Source organism: Pongo pygmaeus, chromosome X, assembly GCF_028885625.2.
Source record: "Pongo pygmaeus isolate AG05252 chromosome X, NHGRI_mPonPyg2-v2.0_pri, whole genome shotgun sequence".
Classification (NCBI taxonomy): domain Eukaryota; kingdom Metazoa; phylum Chordata; class Mammalia; order Primates; family Hominidae; genus Pongo; species Pongo pygmaeus.
Window position 1 is genome coordinate 69,033,754 of NC_072396.2, and position 13,198 is coordinate 69,046,951.

Genomic DNA, 13,198 nt, shown 5'->3' on the forward strand with positions numbered 1-13,198 from the left:
TTGTTCCAGGGTATAGTTTAAATCCATTGTTTCTTTGTTGACTTTCTGTCTTGATGACCTGTTTAGTGCTGTCAGTGCAGTATTAAAGTCCCCCACTATTATTGTGTTGCTGTCTATCTCATTTCTCAGGTCTATTAGTAATTGTTTCATAAATTTGGGAGCTCCAGTGTTAGGTGCATATATGTTTAGGATTGTGGTATTTTTTCTTTTGGTCAAGACCTTTTACCATTATATAATGTCCCTCTTTGTCTCTCTTAACTGCTGTTGCTTAAAAGTTTGTTTTGTCTGATATAAGAATCGCTACCCCTGCTCACTTTTGGTGTCCATTTTCATGAAATGCCTTTTTTCACCCCTTTACTTTAAGTTTATGTGAGTCCTTATGTGTTAGGTGAGTCTCTAGAAGCCAGAAGATAGTTGGCTGGTGAGTTCTTATCCATTCTGCAGTTCTGTATTTTTTTAAGTGGAGAATTTAGGCCATTTACATTCAATGTTAGTATTGAGATGCAAGGTACCATTGCATTCATCATGCTATTTGTTGCCTGTGTACTTTGGTTTTTTGTTCATTGCTTTTGCTTTTTAACTTGTATTTTTGCTTAATAGGTCTTATGTGATTCATGCTTTAAAGAGGTTAGGTTTTGATGTGTTTCCAAGATTGGTTTGAAGATTTAGAGCTCCTTTTAGCAGCTCTTGTAGTGGTGGCTTGGTAGTGGCAAATTCTCTCAGCATTTGTTTGTCTGAAAAAGGCTGTATCTTTCCTTCATATATGATGCTTAGTTTCACTGTGTACAAAATTCTTGGCTGATAATTGTTTTGTTTGAGGAGGCTGAAGATAGGGTCTCAATCCCTTCTAGCTTGTAGAAATCCGCTGTTAATCTGATGGGTTTTCCTTTACAGGTTACCTGGTGCTTCTGTCTCACAGCTCTTAAGATTCTTTCCTTCTTTGTCTTAACTTTAGCTAACCTGTGACAATGTGCCTAGGTGATGATATTTTTGCAATGAATTTCTCAGGTGTTCTTTGTGCTTCTTGTTTTCGGATGTCTAGGTCTCTAGTAAGGCCAGGGAATCTTGCCTCAATTATTCTCCCAAATACGTTTTCCAAGCTTTTAGAATTCTCTTCTTCCTCAGGAACACTGAGCATTCTTAGTTTTGATCATTTAGGATAATCCCAGACCTCTTGGAGGCTTTGTTCATATTTTCTTATTCTTTTTTCTTTGTCTTTGTTGGATTGTGTTAATTTGAGGACCTTGTCTTCGAACTCTGAATTCCTTTCTTCTAGTTGTTCAATTCTATTGCTGAGACTTTCCAGACCATTTTGCATTTCTGTTAGTGTGTTCAATGTTTTCTGAATTTTTTGTTTTTTCTTTAAGCTGTCTATTTCCTTGAAAATTTCTCCCTTTAATTCTTGTGCCATTTTTTGTATTTCCTTGCATTGAGGTTTGCCTTTCTCTGCTGCCTCTCTGATTAGCCTAATAACTAACCTCCTGAATTTTTTTTTTCTGGTAAATCAGGGATTTCTTCTTAGTTTGGATCCATTGCTGGTGAACTAGTGTGATTTCTTGGGGGGTGTTGAAGAGCTTGTTTTGTCATATTACCAGAGTTGGTTTTCTAGTTCCTTCTCATTTGGGTAGGCTTTGTCAGAGGGAAGGTCTAGGGCTGAAGGCTGTTGTTCAGATTCTTTTGTTCCACAGAGTGTGTTTTTGATGTAGTACTCTACCCCTTTTCCTATGGATGTGGCTTTCTGTGAGCCAAACTGCAGTGATTGTTGTCTGTCTTCTGGGTCTTTCAACCCAGCAAGTCTACCTGGCTCCAGGCTGGTACTGGGGGTTGTCTGCATAGGGTCCTGTGATGTGAACCATCTGTGGGTCTCTCAGCCATGGATACCAGTGCCTGCTCTGGTGGAGGTGGCAGGGCGGCGCAATGGACTCCATGACGGTTCTTAGGTTTGGTGGTTTAATGCTCTATTTTTGTGCTGGTTGTCCTTCGGCCGGGAGGTGGCACTTTCCAGAGAGTATCAGCTGTGGTAGTATACAAGGGAACCAGCCTGGAGGGGGGAGCCCAGTACTCCGAAGATTATATGCCCTTTGTCTTTAGCTACCAGGGTGAGTAGGGAAGGACGATTAGGTGGGGGCAGGGTTAGGCATGTCTGAGCTCAGACTCTCCTTGGGCTGGTCTTACTGTGGCCCTGTGGGGGATGGGGATGAGGTTCCCAGGTCAATGGAGTTGTGTACCTAGGAGGATTATGGCTGCTTCTGCTAGTCATGCAAGTTGTCACAGAAGTGGGGGAAAGCTCATAGTCACAGTCCTCACCCAGCTCCCATGCAAACCAAAGGGCTGGTCTCACTCCCATCATGCCCCCTCTAGCAACCCCAAGTCTGTTTCCAGGTGGTGGGTGAGCCAGGCTTGAGAACTTGCCCCAGGCTACCCACTTCCCAGCTACAAAAGAAAAGGGCTTGGTTCTTCCTCCACCTGTGGAGTCTGCACACCGGATTCGCACCCTTCCCTGAGTTCTGGCCAGGAGGTTTCTCACCCTATCCAAATTGTTATGAAGTTCAGCTGGAGATTTCTTCTCCTTGTGGTGTCTCCCTCACCATCTGGCCCCGCTCCTCTGGCCACCCTCCCGATGGATCCCTGTGGTCCCAGGCAGGAATGGCCTGCTTGGGGACCCAGCGAGCACCCAGAGCCTTTGTGCTGCTTCCTCTACCCCTGTATTTTTCTTGGATCTCTAAATTGACTCAGCTCCAGGTAAGGTCAGAACAGAAACTTCTTCCGCAAACAGACATTCCATTTCTCCAGTGGGGGTGTGTGTTTGGGAGAGGAGGTTCCCCCTTTCCCACTTCTGCCTTTGGGGGACTCACAATATTTGGGGTGTCTCCCAGGTCCTGCAGGAACAGTCTGCTTCCTTCAGCAGATCTGTGGCTCCTCTTGTGATTGCTGTTTTGTTCTTTCAGTCAATCTGGAGCTAAAATTCACAATGCAAGCCTTTGCACACTGCTCTGTCCGTCCAAGTCTGAGCTGCAATCGAGTCCTTCCTCCCATCTGCCATGATGATCTATACCTTGTATTCATTTTCAAAACTTAAAATCTTGCACATCTGCAAGTGTTCCCGTTACTAAATAAGTGTATTCCCGTTACTAAATAAGTTACTATGATGTTCAAACAATGACAACATAGCTTAACAATGCATTTCTCAGAACGTATCCCTGTTGTTAAGTGACACGTGACTGTATTAACAAAAAACTTCTTTCTTTCTTTCCTTCCTTCCTTCTTTCCTTCTTTCTCTTTCTTTCCTTCCTTTCTTTTCTTTCTTTCTTTCGTTTTTGCTTTTTTTTTTTTTTTTTTTTGAGGTAGGCGTCTTCTTATGTTGTCCAGGCTGGTCTTGAGCTCCTGGACTCAAGCGATCCTTCTGCCTCAGCCTCTTAAGTAGCTTGGATTGCAAGTGTGAGCCACTACACCTGGCTAAATCTTGCTTTCCAAAAACAGATCTAACTGTCCCAAGAAACATTGGAATGATATAACTCATTTGCTAGAAGCAAAATCAAGCTACATGGATTTGCTAATTATTTAGAAAACTGCTATAACATATGGTATTTAACAGAAATTTTGGTTCTAGACTCAAATAAGGTATTGGAAGAATGTTGATTTAAAACATTTTTTAAATCCCCTCCAACTTTGATGTATTCCTAACCTTTTATATATGGTCTGAATTTCATCCCAGCCATGAAAACTTGTTATGGTACCAGGAGGTAACAATTTTAACTATAATTTTTAAAGTACAGAGGTTAAGAAATGGAGGGAAATACACTAGACAGTCAAAGGTAGTTGAGTCCTGTGTATTTTCCAGAAGGAAGCTGGATTGGGAGGAGGATCTAAACATAAATTCAAACAGATGGGTCAATTTTAGTAGACTCCTCAATAAAGTTGGTAAGAGGGTTGAGAAAGAGCAAAGGGAATAGCTGGTTTCTGTGGCTAATTGGGGCTCAAAGCTTTCAATAGGATTTGCAACACCTAGTGTTGAAAATGTTAGGTGACCATGATTATACAGGCCTAAATGTTTGGCAAGAAACATTTAGGCCTGTATAATCATGGTCACCTAAATCTGATGAGACATCCGATGGGTTCTTCAGATCATCCAAAAGAAGGTCATTAGAGTCTCAAAGTTTTTCTCCAGAGTTTCTTATTAGCACCTCATCTAACAGGGAAGGCAGGGGAGTTTTCATGTTTTGTACCATCTGCTTGTCTGTGGAGGTAGTGTTGTGTTATACATGATGTGGAAGGACAGGGAATAAGATAAAGTATAATTCACAAGTCTTACACTGTTAAATACATCACAGCATTATGGAGGAGTGTCTTTTTAAAATCCTATTTTACTTTCTTTTTTCCCCAAGTATGTCAGAGGCTAATAAATTCTTTGAAAAATAATAATTGTACATATTCATGGGGTACATAGTGATGTTTTGATACATATAATGTATTGTGATCAGATCAGGGTGATTAGCATATCTATCATCTCAAACATTTATCATTTATTTGTGTTGGGAAAGTTCAAGACCCTCCTTCTAGCTATTTGAAACTAAACAATGTGTTATTGTTAACTATAGTCATCCTACAGTGGTATAGAACACTAGAACTTATTCCTCCTATCTAGCTACTTTGTATCCCTTACAAAATCTCTCCCTATCTGGAAGGACATTTTAACTACGAATAATGCACTCTCGCCTCTGGTCTTAGATGCTACTATCAGCCTTCCTTAATATATCTACTATTTCAACCCTTTTGATGCTTCTATAGGAGAAGAATAAAGATCTGTGATATAATTATGTCAAAATCTTGTTTTGGATTTAGGAATAGCATTAACATCTTAGAATATAGATCTTTGCAGGATGCACTTCTTATAAAAATCTAAAGCTGACTGTGGAGGACTAGGCTTAGTAAATAACAAAGGAACTATTTTCTGAGAAACAACTTCTTTGGATGTCATGTGAAAAACCCAACATCATTTTACAGTACATCTGTTTGATTATTTTATTTTTCTAATTTTTGTCTTAAAATCAGAGACATGATAATATGTTACCTTTTAAGTTTATATAGTAGTTTTCAGGCCTTTTCATCTTCTACCTTATTTAATATTCACAAAAGCTCACAAAGCAAGAAAAGCAGTTAGTATTATCATTGGTTTACACAAGAGTAGATTTGGGTTCAGATAGTTTAGTGACTTGCCCAGGGTCATCTGGATAGTAAACCATGCAGTTGGGACTAAGACATAAGTCTTCTGATTCCTCTACAAGTATGCTTTTGTATCTCTTTTTCCATTGGCTTCAAGTGGAGTTTTCTCTCCTTCATTTTTCTTTAAACTTAGACTCTAGACAGGGAGAGAAAACACTGATGTCTTTTTCAGCCAATCATTCTTAAAGATTAAGTTAAACACTTTAGGTAAAAAAAAAAACCTATATCTTGAAAGATTAACAAAATTGAGAAAAGAATGTTTATACTTTTTAAAATTTTGTACAGTGTGTAGTTGTCTTTGCTAACTGATCTTTAGACAAGGGGCAAAAAATCAATTAATAGTACAGCGAGAGCCAACTGTACAATATGGATCCAGTTGTCATTTAGCTTGAACTAATATTGACCAATATTTTCTGCCAAGACTGAAGCAAATGCAGTAAATATTGGATTTAAACACAACTGTTTTAATCTGAATGATGTGACTCATCAAACATGCCTAGTCTGTCTGGCAGAAAGAAAAGAACACTTCTTTCAAGTCATCTTGGCTAAACAATTTAACAAGAATCAATGCCTATCAGGGTCTAGTCCCATTACTTATTGGTCAATGACAAAAAAAAAAAAAAAAAAAAGATTCCATCTGGAGATCTTTCATAACCAGAGAAAACAGTTGTGGGGAAGTAGAAGGGTTTTATTCTTTGTCTTAAAATAGCAACACCAATAATAGTACTTCGCTAAGCTAAGAAAGAGATTTGTAAGAACAGTATTAAAGACAATTATCTGCTAGGAATTAGGGTTCCTTTCTATTTCAGGAGGTTGAAGAAGAGCTTAATAAAGACAATTTTACAAAGCGATGCCCTATTCTTTTTGATCCTCTTACAATTTCCAGTCATAATTATGGCTATTTACTATCTGACTCAGTCCAGTCATAATGCATGATTTATTCATATGGCTAAAATTTGGTTACCTATCCAATATTTAGACAGTAGTACATTTAATGTTTAGACACTTATCCATGTCACAGTCTAAAATGTACAGATTCTCCATTTATCAAATATTTTCATTTAAATGTTACCCATAGCCATAAAATTATGGTATAAAAAGATGGTAAAAATTATGATATAAAAAGATACCCTAGGATATAAAGTAATATTAGAGAAAATAAAGCAGATGAATAATGTGGTAATGCTAATGATTAATCCATTCATATTTTTTTGACTGACAAGTCCCTTAAAATATTTCCTTAAGTACTCTCTATAGTCTCCTTGGCCACATGTTTTAAGAAAGTTCTCTTATTCAACACAGTAACTAAAGTAAAAGCCCAGTGAATCAGTCATATATTCCAGTTTGTGATCTTATAGTCAGAGACAGAATAAGATTCATCTTTGTATAGTTTATAAAGAAAGCAACTGCCAAAAAAACAACAGTTTACTTAAGAAAAGAATATGTTAACTACTTCATCAGTAGCCATTTGCAAATGTGTGAACAAAGAATTTCTACTTCACCAAACAGGTCTCTGACATATCTTGTATGCATAGCAAAACAATTAAATATTGACAAAAATTTTTACTAATTGAGACTAGACTTTAATTAGTCAATATTAAGGCAGAGGAGAAAAAGCATGAGTAAAACAATAAGAAGATATGGATGGCATTCCATTCACTTAACTGAAAAGTTATCCGATGAATAACCTGCTATTACCTCAATCTTCACTGTACAGGTACAATACAGGGCCTTACAACTAGGTGATATATAAAAAAAGCAATAAAGAAAAGTAGAAAAATGGATCTTACACATCTATTTCTGTCATGACATTCATATTGAGTAAAGTTTCAGCTTCCTTTGTCATCAAACTTGGAAGTTCAGAACTGACTGGCTAAAAAGAAAAAAAAAGAGAAAGAATTATAAACAAAATCCTCTAAATACCACAACTTAAATTCTAAGCCTTAGGTTACTTAGGGAGAAAAGGCTTTGTACACAATATTGAGGGATAATACAAGAAGAGGAACTTTGGATATATGAAGAACTATTAACAAAAGCATTACAATTCTACACAATGGCTAATTTCATATTGGCAAATTTTAAGTGGAGCAAAGGAAAACACCACATAACAAATAAATTGTGATATTACTATGGGAAAGAGGGATATAATAACTTCTTCCATTTTAGTTCAGAAAGCCGAGACAGAAACACCATATACATGAAATCAGTAGAAAAGCCAAGATAAGAATTCGAGTATTCTTGAATTCCAGGATGAATAATATCCTCAGTGTCAGTGGTCATATACCATTCTTCTTTTGGAATAATACAAACAAGTACAGTAAAGTCTCAAAAATAAGCTTACCTCACTGACATGGTAAGAGTCATAATTCACTTTCTTCCTAGATAGCAATGACTAGCTCTGCCAGATTAGCTTCCAATACAGAGCCTGTGCATCTCATCCTGTAAATGAAAAGCAGAGGGGTGGGGAATCAAGCACTGCTGCCAGCAGGATGAAGGTGAATTGAAAAAATGGTAATCTAGAAGCCAGGAGACAATCTTTGAGAAAATACCACAGACAATAAATTTCTTAGATTATGGCAGGTCCTTGACCAAGAAAACACAAACCATATAGTATTTTCCAGTTATAGATATTTCACTTCCAGACTATAAAGCTTACTGCTATTCAGAAGATTTCAGTATGTAATTAACTTGTTATAGTTTAGCCAGAGTGGACCACAGTAGAGTAAAATACCAGAGTTTTCAAACAGAAGAGGTCCAGAAAAGAAGGATGAAGGCAAAACCAGATTACTCTGTTCCCTAGGAATCCTGAATAGGAAGCACTCTTCAACCTGGAAAAATTTTCAGCCCATAAGATGCCTTTTTGCCTATGTGGTGCCAGGTAAAGATGATAAATCACTTCACTGTCCCTAATCAGAAATGAAATGCGAGATATTCCAACAACGTAACTGGCTAGTCCAAATGACCTCTAGGGTCCTTCTATCTATGGGATTCTATATATATGCAACCTAGGCTTTGAAATGACTGTATTCCTCCTAGTGAACAGCACTCAGTCTGAATCTCATCAGTAGATGAGAGCCACAAGACTTGGGGAGTGGGACTTATGTCAATTGTCAGAGTGTAAAAAATTTGCATATTTTACCTTACCCAGTGATATAGATCTTGACTTCATTTTATAGTACCATTCATTATTAAAAGGAGGTGCTGTGAGGACCATTTGTGGTATTATTATCAACTATTATTTAACCTGATTTCAAGAGCTCAAAATGCCAGTAAATTCTAATAGGTCAGGAGCCTTTGGTCTTCCCTGTAGCTTTCTCAGTCTAGTAGAACTTGAACTCAGCTTTGATGGCCAACTAATAATCATCCCAAACTAGTTGCCTTCTGAGGCAACTCAGTGCCCTGAAGAGTGATGATTATTTTGCTGCTTAAAGTAGTACATTTTGGCACAGGTTCAAGGGGCTGGTCCACACTTAAGTTTGACATTAGGCTAAGGAAGCTCACATAGCCCCCTTTTGGGTGTGTTTGTTTGTTTGTTTGTTTCTTTCTTTCTTTATTTCTCTCTCTCTCTCTTTTGAACTTTAAAGATCATATTTATTTGGAGAAAACAAAAAACCCACAACACAAAAGATGGGATTTTACATCTCAAGGCATCTCCCAGGTAATAAGTCTACAGATTACTAATTATTTTCATAGAAGATATTTTTCTACAAATTTTGCATGTATTCAGGAGCAGTCCATTAATTAATCCCCATTTTTTTTTTAACAGGCAGGCAAGGTAGGGGAGAGGGAAAAACAGTTTTGGATACAACTATTTGGAAGGAGAGTAGACATGAAGATGGCAAATTCTAGATTTTCATTATCTAAAATCAATGTTCCTTTTCTTTTAAAAACCTTCCAACCTTCAGTATATCTTTAAAAGCCCACTTCTTAGCTACTAGCCAATCCACACCAATTATTTAAATTCACTTGGTACACACCTTTGTGCGCTGGGTAAATTATATTCATTATGCCCACTGCTGAAGCATGCATAAACCAACACCCCTGCATGGCTGAACAGGGCCTAATCTAGGACTGATGGGAGAAGGGCTTGTAAACCAAGATCAAGATGTCATTTCTCTGGTGATACTGTCTACCAAGCTGATCCCTACAAAAATTCACATAAAAGCAGGCAAGTTTAGCTACTGTGTTGCAAGAGAAACCAGGACCTTGTTAAATAGTTCTCTCCATTATCATTTATTCTCTCAAGGGAAGCTTAAAAAAAAAAGAAAAAGAAAAAGAAAAAACAACACATTAGTCTGACCACCTCATAAATCCAACAAGCATTGGTGTGGCATTTCAGTGGAGAAGGAAACTTGGGGGAAAAAAAAAACCCAACAAGGTTGTAAGAAAGGCTCCCAATTTAACTGTCCCTGTCCCTATTTATCCACCTTTATTCACCACCCAAGACCATCCGTTATTCTAGAGCACTCTGATCTATAAAAGGGGTCAAAGCATCAGGAGCAGGCAGGGTGTGAGAACCAAAAGGCAAGAAACCGATTTGCTTGAGAAAAGCAGAGATTCTTCCTTTCACAGCTCTCCATGGCTGAGAGAGACAATGCCCAAGAGATCATCTCTGTGACTTAGAGACTGCTTTTTGGGAGGTTAAGAGTCGCATGAAGAACTTAAGATAATGACAAGAGTCTAAATTTTTAAAGTTTCAAGGTTTCAACAGAATGTAGATATATTTGAACTTTCAAAAAGCAGAGTGTTTAGAAAGGGAAAACCAGGACACACAAAACATTTGGAATTACTATGAACCCCAAGTGCTTCTGGCTCCAGGAAATAACCATTCATGTGTTTGCTGGAGGTCACACAATTTTCCCCTATTACCTGGTGCAAAATGACTCATCACCTCCCAAAAGCTTCTTTTCAAACCACGATTTTCCCATTTATTTTGGTCGAATGCAGTCCTATTCGTTATGGCCTATAGACTCACTCCCAACTCCTGGGTGGTAAAAACAAACAAACAAAAAAAAAATGAGGGAATTCCCCCTAGGCTGGCCTCCAAAGTCAGGATTAAATAGGAGGAGCTGCTGGCAGCCTGCTGGAGACTAAAACAACTTGAGGCTACATCTACCCTTCCAAGAATGGAAAATTTATTCAGATAATGTTTGAGAATTCATATATGCCACAATAGGATAAAAATGAAACAGTAGAAATCTCACACTTTTCCTTATACCTCCCTCCCCTACTGCCCAACCAGATTCCAAACGTTGTATCACTGTCTTTACCATTTCTGCTAAATTGAGGTCCCTAGGCACTAATCACACTGGCAACTGCATGGTGACATAATGCACCACAACTTTTCCACTAAAAATCTCTAGTCTCTTTCTCTCTGGCTATATTGGTGATTCTCCAGTTACTTCAGTACTTTAAAGGCTGCAGCAGCATGCAAAAGAATTTCCTTTAAAAAAAAAAATAAGGTAAGAAAGGTCTCCAGGAGACGGTGAGTTTTATTTTGTCTTGTCTGGATAGAGGTTTGATTTGCTCTCGAATGTTCCAGGGTGGAGAGAAACCAGGAGAAAGCACAGGATGTTGAGGTCTCTTTGGCTTAATCTTCTCCCTCATTTTCATCTTCACCATCAAAGGAGAGAGCAGCATACTTCCTTGCAGAACTGAACTTGGAAGCTGGATTTTCCTCAGGTTTCTTTGGCTCAGGTGCAGATCTGGAGTCTTTATCCTTTTTGTCATCTTTCCTATCTGACTCCTTCCAGTGGTCTTTGTTCCCTCCCTCTTCTGGACCATGGCTAGAGTTCCCAGTTTGGCCTTTTGGGATATTCATCCCATCTACTTCATTTTCGTCTTTCCTTGCTAGTCCTTACTCAGATGGTTGAGCTGGAGCTACTTTACCCTAACAATTGTAGGGGATTGCTGCTGTGTGTCTGAGCTCTGAGATCGAGCAGGAGGGTTACAACTTCACTTCACCCAACCATTCTCCTTTGGTGGAGGGGCTGGCATTACCTTTAGGGGCTGATCAGGTTTGGGAGGTTTAGAAGTTGGAGACTGACAGTCTTCCTCCTTATTGAGTGTTTAATTTTCTAGTGACTTCTCACTCACTCTCCTTCGTGCATTTCTGCCGGATGTGGCGGAGGTCCCAGTCTGCAATGACTCACTTCCTGTCCTCAACTGTTCCCGTTCCTGAGTTTCTTCACTTTGTCAGCTTGGGTGTCTCTCCCGAGGCTGTCGTTCTAGTTTTGGCTCATCCAGCTGATGCTGCAACTTCTCGTGTTCCTTCTGTAGCTGTTCTTCTACTTCTCTTTCTCTAGCAGCTGTGTCAACGGGCTTTGCCCCTCCAAAGATAGAAGCACCTCTACTGGACTGGGAGGTACTAGCAGAGGAATCATCTTCCTTAGGAGCACTCCGAGGCTTTAGATTCAGTTTGGGTCTTTGGGAGGGACCTCTATCATCACCCATATAATCATCCCGAGAGTAATCATCTCTGGAGCTCCATGACCGATCATCCTGTCTGTCTTATTGGTCTTCATAGCCAGTCCCGCCTCCTCTATAGTCATCATCCCTGTGGCACCCACTGGCAAATGCCCTTCTGCCACTGCCTATCCGGGAATCATAGCGTCTCTCATAGTCTCTGCTGCCTCGGTCATCATAGCGATCCCGGCTGCCACATCAATCCATATCCCAGTGTGGGCCATCCCAATACCCATCCTGATACCCATCATGATACCGGTCTGAATCATAACTATCTCGATACTTGTCTCCAAAGCTATCATCATCTCTTAGTCATCAAAGCTGTCTGTGGCAGGATGAGCCCTCCAGTCTGTATCTGTTTTGTCAGAATCCTGATTTCTATCATGGCCAAAAGAACGATCCTCCCTGTCTTTCCCCTGTGCTTGTTCAGCAACGTCCACTTGAATTTTCCTGTTACCTAGAGACTCTTCATTGAGACTCATGGAACTGAGCAGGGAATCTAGGTCCTCAATTTCAGCATAATCAAAACCTTTCAACCTCTCTGGATTGCTGGGTTCACATGGCAAACGCACTGCACTGATATTTAATCCTCAAAAGAGTTCCTTAATTGACTCTTCTGTCATATCATAGGATAGGTTCCCTAGAAAAGCAGTGTAGGGTGATTTGGGAAGACGGTCGATATTGGGTTCCCGAGCAGCCTGTGGAGCAGTGGGAAGGATGGAACGGTCAACTGGAGGCGCCCTATACACATCATCATCATTACTGTACCAAGTTGTTGAAACATCTCCTTCCAGGTCATCTGTTTCATCAGCCCAGGGGACTGGTTTGGAAACATAGGTGAAGCACCTCCTCCACCAATCCTCCCATCCTCAGCCAGAAAGTATGTTAGAGAGAGACTTCTCCTTCTTCTTCTTTTTTGCTGAGGCCACCATGTTGGGAGAGGGAAAGAGTTTTGGGTGTGTTTCTCAGGAAGCTTTTCTCACTGGGGTTGGGCAATAAATGAGGGTCAGTAGCAGGGAATAACACAAATATAAAATGATAAAGCATATAAACAGACAAATGTAAGCACTGCTGATGAAGGTGAAATTCAGGCAGACTCCCTTCCTCCACATGCTACTCAAGGTTTTCATGGGTAGAGGTTTGCTGACAATAGTGACTTTGTGGCTCCAATTTAGTAGTATTTCTGCTGAAGCACCCACAACATCCTAGTTTCAGGAAATGAAGACTGTTTTTCTTCTTCCTATAGTTTTGTGCCAAGCAGGAGGTTTCACCCGACTTACAGAGTTAATTTCAGATATAAGATGGGGAGGGGGGGATTTTACACTACCAATGCCTGGCTTTCATTTTTAGAAGATTGCAAAAGAACAAATACCAAATATATTGTCAAAGAGTGCATCTGTGGTATATGAGAAACAATGATAATATGTGGGAGTGCAAGTACAGGGGAAATGTTTCCTTAATTATGTTTTGTTCCCCTCACTATAATATTATAATATTATACTTTGGACTA

General features: G+C 39.4%; 1 pseudogene; it reads right to left on the bottom strand.

Moving 5' to 3' along the window:
• Window positions 1-10,722: 10,722 nt before the first annotated feature.
• On the bottom strand, window positions 10,723-12,620 carry LOC129024966 (eukaryotic translation initiation factor 4B-like; annotated as a pseudogene).
• Between the last annotated feature and the right edge of the window lie 578 nt (window positions 12,621-13,198).